This window comes from Rhipicephalus microplus, chromosome X, assembly GCF_043290135.1.
Source record: "Rhipicephalus microplus isolate Deutch F79 chromosome X, USDA_Rmic, whole genome shotgun sequence".
NCBI lineage: Eukaryota > Metazoa > Arthropoda > Arachnida > Ixodida > Ixodidae > Rhipicephalus > Rhipicephalus microplus.
The window spans coordinates 437,990,636-437,996,635 of NC_134710.1; the positions used below are offsets into that span (position 1 = coordinate 437,990,636).

General features: G+C 43.6%; 1 pseudogene; it reads right to left on the reverse strand.

Moving 5' to 3' along the window:
* Positions 1-2,483: 2,483 nt before the first annotated feature.
* LOC142775497 (uncharacterized) lies at positions 2,484-4,955 on the reverse strand (annotated as a pseudogene).
* Positions 4,956-6,000: the final 1,045 nt, after the last annotated feature.

Below are 6,000 nucleotides of genomic sequence, written 5' to 3' on the forward strand. Positions count from 1 at the left end.
TGCTATAACTTCTTATAGCGTGTTAGCAAATGCAATACAGCAGGCAATGTTCTTGACTTTTATCAAACAGAATTTCTTAAAAAATTAATAATGGCCTTTTTGGGAAAGCTTTCAAACCACAGCATTTTTGGTAAATCACGTTCCCCCCAATTTCGATATAATAACAGTCTGCGTTTTGTCATGACCACTTCTCACTAAAAAATTACCCGTTTCTGTTGGAATACACATACTTACCAGCCCACTAAAAAATTGCAATTTCACAGGTTCCCTCATTTTAGGTGCATTACAGAGGAATGAAGAATGCAGTGCTAGAAGTTGGTCTAAACACTAAGTACTCGGACATACCTGGGGCACACCTGGCTTCCCTTGGCGAATCCAACAGCGGAGTTGGAGAGTTCCTCTTCACGTGCAATTCAGGCTCACTTTCAAATGAAGAAGACCGTGCTTTAATTTTTCTGTACCGTATACTAAAACCACCTACTGCCTCGCCAAATATCGAGATAAACGCAAGAGTCCGCGTGTACATCGCGTAATGCATCGCCGCGACCCTCAGTCTATCAAACGACAGCAGTTGCTCACGGCAACCTACAGTTAAGTGACCTGTAGGAATACCTTAGGGGCGAGGTTGCGATCGGCGAACTATTTCAATATGTCGCGATGTGCCACACTCGAGTAATTAATGGTACAACGGTGGGTAAATGGAAAGAATCCAAGGCCTGGAGCCCAAGTTCAGACAACAAACCTCTGTGTGTGTCAGGACACTGGAGAACACGGGCCCCTTAGACAATGTTTTGACGCAGAAGCTGAAGCTTTTTTTGCTTGGTCCTCTCTCCGTTGTTCCAAAGTTTTCATATTTTATGAACACTCACGTTTTCATAAAGCTGGAATTAACAAACATGTCCATCATTCATTTTTGTTTTTACATCGACCTCAATCTAAAACCTACCGTCAGGCACTGTTCCTTTTTGTGTCTAGCATTTGTAAATAGAATTCTACAAGAGCAATAAACGAAGGCGTAATAGCCAAGAAATGTGGAAGCGTTGTACTAGTCACACTTAGTTAGGTTATTGGTCTGGAAGGAAAACCAGCCCGTGTATATGTGCGTTCTATATCCTGTGGACTAGAGGAAGAACGAAAGCGGGCATTCGTCAAGAGACGCGCCACTTCCCAGCAGTTTTAAGATGTGCGCCCGGGTCATGATGTGGTGGCCGATTGCAGCGCTCTACAGATTAAAAACTAAACGATAAAATCAGCTGCTCGCGTGAACACATAGATAGTGGACGTAAGAATCGTGTAACAAAACAAAAAGAGCAAAACAAGCTCGCTGTCAATTGTCTTGTTGCTTCAGCGAAAGCAAAAAAGAGTATGCAAAACACTCATCAACTCTTCACATACATCATGCATAGCACTCTTCCCAAACAAAATACATTAAAAGAAAGCGCATTTTGGACGAAGCCCCACTCCGCCCACTCTGGGCGGTATCGGCAGCAGTCACTAGCTCAGAAAAGGCAGCAAAATGACCTTTGAAGAAGTCGCAGATGTACCGTTCCATTAAATGCCATGTTACTTATTACTTACTTCTCCTAAACACGTTCTATTTCTGGACATTTCGCTCTATCTACCACTTGTGTTTCACTTTTCCAGTACTAATGCCAAGACGCAATCAGAAAACGCAGTTCTCATATTTCAGCGCACCGTAGTGCCTGGTAAAATAGATCTGAAAAAGATATCTACATTGTTAATCTGTAGCATTCATGGTAAAAAGCTCCTGAGCGCATTTATTGATATACGACTGCGTTATACCAAGTTTCATTTCATCCCTACGTTTTTAACCATGTCAGTGACTATGCTGTCACTATAGTTCAGACCGACACAAGACTCGCGCAACTGCTGCTACGTTCGTACGAGCCTCACTTCAGGTAACATTTTATATAAAAGTTTGATCTGGTCAAACAAAACGTCAGCTCGAAGCAGCAAACGCACCCGAAACAACGCGTGCCTTTTCTTCTTCTTCTTCTATCAGTTCTGCGTCATGCAACAGGTGGAGCAGCTGCGACTTAACCATAGTAATGATTAAAGGGTCTCACGTGCTACCTACACGTTAAGCAACTGTCGTTGCGATGCCAAACTCAAGAGTAAAGTTGTCTCCTGCAGTTGGTGGAGAGTGCCCGACGTCAATAAACTCCGCAACACAGGACAACACAAGAACCATAGGTGAATGCCTGCAAATTTGTGTCGTCACTCTTTCGTAACAGACCATAAAGCATTGGCCAGGTGCATCAACTAACAACTTATCTTCTTTCAGGGAAATCAATTCTCGACCGTGGCATTCTAGCCTGTCGGGGAGGGCCAGTCCTTTGAGCAATCCACACATTTTTTTTATTTGAACTGCCCCAAATCTGTTATGGCCCCAATGATCTTTCGGTACACCCCGAGACAGATGCCAGTACTCGGCACAAGAGTCCTCAAAGAGACAGTATGAATTAGTTCCTGTCATAGTAAGTAGCCATAGGTATCTTCGAGCCCCGCCTTCAACATGGAAGGCTGCAGAAGCTGTCGGATGACGTGGGTGCTGTATGGGAGGCTTTAGAGAGGGTGGAGGTGCCATTGGCATCACCGCAATCACCCTTCTCAAGTCGCGAACGGTAGTGATTGACGACGAACTCCATCTTCTTCAGGATCTTGTCGTCAGAATCAAGGTCTTTTTCGCGCAGCAGCTCCTGCAGTAGGGGCGATATCATGTTGGGCCGCTGAGATTTGGTCGGGCTCAAGTGGACCGCGCTTCTCATGGAGCCGGGTTCGGTGAAGAGGTCCGGCGTCAAGGCCGGTCTGGAAGAACCGCGCTGCCGGAAGGCCCACGTCTTGTTGCCGTCAGAGTTAGACCGCGGCGAGGTCCGGACTGGGGGCGGACTCCTCCACGAGCAGCGACCCGGGACGCCTCGCGTGAGGAACGCCTTGTCGGAAGTCATGCTCCCTTCACTGCTGAGAGACGTCGATCGGGGTAGAGTGACCAGTCCGGCGTCCACGGAACGACGCCTTGCATTGGGGTTAGCTGGAGTAGACGACTGTCGGACTCTGCCGTTGGTCATCGCCTGCTGCTTGGCCATCTGTTGCTGCTGATGATGTTGAGAAATTGGCGACGTCGTTCCGTCTGTGGTCAGATTCTCCGAACTCGTGGCCCGGTTGGGTGCGGCGAGGTAGGGAATCATAGACTTGGCAGATGGTGGCGGAGGAGTCTGCCTGGACCCTACACCAGATATCGAATTTCTCGGAGAGGATGCCGTTCTGTTTGTCTTGGCGGGAGAGGCGGAGGGCGAAGCGGACGATGCGTAGCTCTCGTCGGCCGACGCGGTGCTGCTGTCGATGACGATGACGTCGTGTGAAAGTCCTCCCGCCGGGTCGGGTCGTTCTGGCGGCGCCATCTTCCACGGGGAAGTGCCGTTGGTGCTTCCGAATTCGCCCGGCTGTGGTGTGATGTTGCCTGTCTTGGAGATTTTTCGCGGCGAGCACTTTCGCGACCCTCCAGGTGTCTTGGCGAACTCGCCTTCGGATGTCTCGCTACTGCTGCCGGCGGGCACTCCGCAACCACCGCTGCTCGAGCTGGTCGAGTCGTCGCTGCAGTGCGATATTCTTGACGGTGTCAGGTCTCGGTCGTGGTCGCCGGTCAGCGAGTTGTTGTGCAGCAGGCCTCTGTGTGACATCAGTGGCGACGTGCTGCCGTAAGAGTAGTTTGCTGCGGGAGGTCTATTGTATGTGACCCGAAAAAAGTACCTTATCTCAATTAATCCGTGGTTGACATATCACCTAATAGAATGTCTGTGGGAAAAGGTTAATTTATACAAAAAGACGAAAAAGTCCCCTTTCATTGTCAATATTCAAAAGCTTTATAAAGAATACTCAAGCACATTAGCTATGTTACTTAATTCTACTAAAGTAAAATACTACGAAGATAAAATAAAGCGAGCCAGAAATGACGTTAAAAAGCAGTGAAAAGCTGTAACTTATGTGCTTGGCAGGACCATGGTACATTCAGACATAACCTTAATTCACACAGAAAATTGTGTGATCGAAAACTCATCTAATATTGTGAACTCTTTCAATGACTCATTCGGCAATGATATTCCTCAGTCGACAGCATCCCTCGAACATACTTCCTCACGATTACTACATTAATTTTTTCTTTATCATCCAATGTCACCTGAAGAAGTGTTCAGCGTTACCAATGGTATTGGAATACAAGCGCTGGTCGCGATAAGTTTTCTGCTGCTGACATAAAACTCATAGCTCATTTGATCTGTGATATATAATATTACAATATAAATCTTGTATTTCAAACTGTGGTTTTTCCAACAGCCCTGAAAAAGCAAAAACTATTCCCGTCTTTAGAATAGGCGACAAGCGATTATTCTCGAATTACCGACCCATATCAATTATCTCGATTTTAAGTAAAGTCATCGAAAAGCTTTTATGAAGTTATTTAGACAACTTTCACATTATTTCTAATAAGCAGTTTGGTTTTATTCCTGGTTAGTCAACTGAACTTGCCATGATATCTCTAACCGATCAAACTAAATCTGCTATTGACAACTGTTGTGTTGGTGATGTCATTCATGACATTTAAAAGCACTTGACGCTATTTCCCACGTCATTTTATTTCATAAATTACAGTCTATTGGAGTATCTGGCATCCCACTAGAATTGAGTTGTAGCTATCTGCGTGATCGTAAACATTTTGTATATATCTCCGGTACCTTATTCAGCCCTAAATTCATCAACAATGATGTTCCGCAGGGTTCGATTTTGGGCCCACTTTTATTGTTAATTTACATCAATGATCTTCCTCGTTGCCTCGCTCATTCGTCCTGCATTCTCTATGCGGACGATACCACTGTATTATTGGCACATGAAGAGGTGGACTGAATCCTGTTTAAATTAAACACTGACCTGAAAAACATCTTAGGATGGTTCAATAGTAATAAACTAAAAATAAATCCTAAGAAGTCAAAATTTGTGGCATTTTTGTCACCAAATCGAATTATACCTAGAAACCTCTCTGTCTACGTAAGCGACTACCAAATCCGCTCTACTTTTAGTACAATGTTTCTCGGGGTCAAACTTGACGATCATTTAAAATTTAATTCCCATGTGCTACATCTTACGCGGAAAGCCGCATATGCCATTCAAATCTTGCTAAAATTTCGCCTTTTTTTGTTTTGAAATATTGTTGTCACTGTAAGACGCTTTCTTTCCAGCGATATAATCTTTTGGATTTCAACATGAGCAAGCACGTATGCCACTTATTTATCACCCATCTAACATCTTCAAAACCAAGCATTGAGAATAATAACGTTCAGTGGCTTAATGTGCAATGCATCATCTTTGCTTGTTCACATAACATTTTATCAGTTCAGAAGCTGGCCAAGTATTTTCTCGGCATTCTTATGTACAAATATGTCATTGAAAAACTTCCCATTCCTTTACTACACTCAAATAAATCTCCTCAGGAGTGATATACTCGTTTTGCAAAGGCTAACTTCTTCCTTTTACCCAAGCCCAGGACCAATTATGCAAATATACCGTAAATAATTTGTCTGTATTCTTGTTGAATACTTTACCTTTGGAGATAAAAAGTGGATCTCTTGTAATGTTTCAAAACAGCTTGCATTCGCTCTTACTAAATTCATAATGCTTATAATATACAAAGTATGTTATTGGACTTTTTGTTCTTATATTCATATCTGCAATTTTGTGTGCATCGTGCTTATTTTTATGTTATATATCTCAATTTATTTTCCTTAGCGTCATAATGCTTGCTTTTACAATGAGTGAATGTTATTCCATTTCTAAATAGTTTTTTGTGCTTATCTGCGAATTTCGTACTCTTTTCTCGCTATATTGTACTTATTTGTACATTTAAGCGCTCTAATATTTGTATCCCCACCACTATTTACTATGGCGTTGTAACTTTTATGAGTGCTTTTTTAAGAGTTCTCACTCACA